At 43.5% G+C, this 2,405-nt stretch overlaps 1 protein-coding gene across 1 annotated transcript in view; it reads left to right on the forward strand.

Annotated features, from left to right (window-relative positions):
* Positions 1 to 2,405, forward strand: part of Ap3b1 (adaptor related protein complex 3 subunit beta 1) — a 210,467-nt gene that overhangs the window by 36,777 nt on the left and 171,285 nt on the right. The window lies entirely within an intron of this gene.

Genomic DNA, 2,405 nt, shown 5'->3' on the forward strand with positions numbered 1-2,405 from the left:
TGAGGCCCAGCACAGCAGCAGTGAGGCCCAGCACAGGAGCAGTGAGGCCCAGCACAGGAGCAGTGAGGTCCAGCACAGTAGCAGTGAGGCCCAGCACAGCAGCAGTGATGCCCAGCATAGCAGCAGTTTCTTTAAATATAAACACATAGGAATGAAGGAAGTAGAAGTGAAATTACCACATAATGGGGAGACAAAACCCAGCTACACATCTCTTGCTCCCAAGTGAAGTCTCCAGTGCCAGGGTTACATCTAATTGTATTGTTGGCAAAAGGAGCTCATGGAAACCCCCAAACAACCCAGGTTAATGCCATGGCTCCTATTGCTCTCTGCAGCCTGAGAGTAAGGCTATCTTCATCTGAGGTCAGAGAGTCGTCAGCCAGCTTGTTGGTTTTTCCTACACCAAGGGCTATACCATGAGTGATCTTACCCCTTTGTGAGCGCAGACTAACAGTTTGCTCTGTTATCCCATATCATTCATTTTCATAAGCTCAGCTGCTGTCTCAGTAGCCAACTTGACTCCTCATCTCCACCACAGCCACGCCCCCTAACCTTTCCGTCTTCCACTCCTGTGCTGGCCTTTTTGTCTCTTACATCAGTCTGTTTCCTTCTCACCATCTCTCCCTTGGAGGATGGTAGTGGCCCCACAATTGTTTCAGATACTTGTATATTTCCTGTTCTCTTTCCTACACTAATCTGGAAAGATCTTGAGGTGCAAGTCCAGTGAGACTTGTCCACTGCTCAGAGCTCTGCAGTAGTCTCTGTTTCCTTCTGAGCCATGGAAAGCCACTTCCTTTGGTGTGACATCGTATACTTCTTCCCGTGCATACTCCATCCTGGCTGCTCTAGTCTCCTGCTGATAGAGTGAGCTGTGGAAACTGCTCTTCCTGCAGATCCCACAATTGCCCTCTCCAGAGTCCCCTGAAAAGAGAGCTTGTGTGATCAGTTTATGGAAAAACGGCAGCCCTGCCTCTACTTCTGTATTGCAGGGCTCCCCATTTTCCTTTTTTTTTTTTTCTCTATGGTACTCAGTGTTGCTACCCTCAGGTATGATATTTACTTGTTTATCGAGCATCATGTGTATTTGAAGGGGCTACATGGCTGAGGACCATCGAGGTCTCTCAGCAAACATTTTTGGAATTGTAGTAGAGGGTATTTTTCTCTCTCCCTTATATATATATTAACTTTGTGAAAGCCTTTCTAGAGTATAGAGTTGAGTTAGCCTTGGGCTAGTTTAATGTGACAAAATCTCAGATAAGGTCCTTACAGAGCACGTACTCAATAGATGAGGAAGTGGAGGGTTACACGTCATAGCAAAATGTTGTAGCTGCAGTATTTTGTGAATTTTCTGATACTTGGCAAGCTTCACAAAACATACAAGTAAAAATATTATAAGTATAGAAATATAATAATAAAAGTTGAGAAATAAGGAATATTTATTTTGTTGTTGTTGTTGGTTTTTTTTTTTTTGAGACATTTTTGCTATGTAGCCCAGGTTGACTCAAAACCTTCTAGCCTCAGCCTCCCAAATGCTGAGCTTATAAACATGCAGTCCTATGCCCAGCAGCCTTACCGAATATTTTAAATATGTCTTAACAGAAAGCAATTATGACTTCTTACTGGAATTATAAAGCATAAAATACTACATAGTATTTATATAACACATTTTTATTTCATACATAAAAAAGCAGGCATACCACTTTAGCTGGACTTCTGAAAATGAGAAGAAAATAAAAGTACAAAAAGATATAAACTAAAAATAAGTGACTAGAAATCTACTGTAGCTGATGGGAAATTCCAGAGTGTAGATTGCAGATTCTGGGAGGTGATTCTGACAAGGGGGACAAGATGTGTCAGGTCCTTGTGGATGGCTTCAGTGAGGGGGTGGTATCTCAGGAAGACTGAATATAGAAAAGTCAAATGAATTGGTGGCACCTGTGATGGTAATGGAACCAGAGAGGACTTGGTTTACAGCGTAGACCAAGGAGCTCAAGAAGAGCTCTCACGGCAGATGAGAGGCCATCAGAGAAGTAACCGGAACACTCTGAACTGTAGATTGTCAGGCACTTTGGAAGTAGGCTGACATGAGCAATTGGGGTGGGGGTGCTTTTTTCCCCTTTTCCTGATGCTTGAGTTGAACCCAGGACCTTGTGCATAGCCTCCTGCCATTGGCTACACCATATTAAGCTCACAGTGGTATGTATTACAGACAGTAAGGGAACTGTTAGGAATTCCTCACCAAGATGATCCTGACCTGAGGTAGGGCCAGAACAGCAAAGACAGCTGCACAGGGATGATCTAAGAATGAGCACCAGGACCCGGTTACTGTATAGATGTAAGAAGAGAACAAGACCTTTTTGTGGTGTCTTGTCTAGGTGAATCGGTGGAATGAAGATATTCCTCCTATA

This window comes from Mastomys coucha, unplaced genomic scaffold, assembly GCF_008632895.1.
Source record: "Mastomys coucha isolate ucsf_1 unplaced genomic scaffold, UCSF_Mcou_1 pScaffold8, whole genome shotgun sequence".
NCBI classification, from domain to species: domain Eukaryota; kingdom Metazoa; phylum Chordata; class Mammalia; order Rodentia; family Muridae; genus Mastomys; species Mastomys coucha.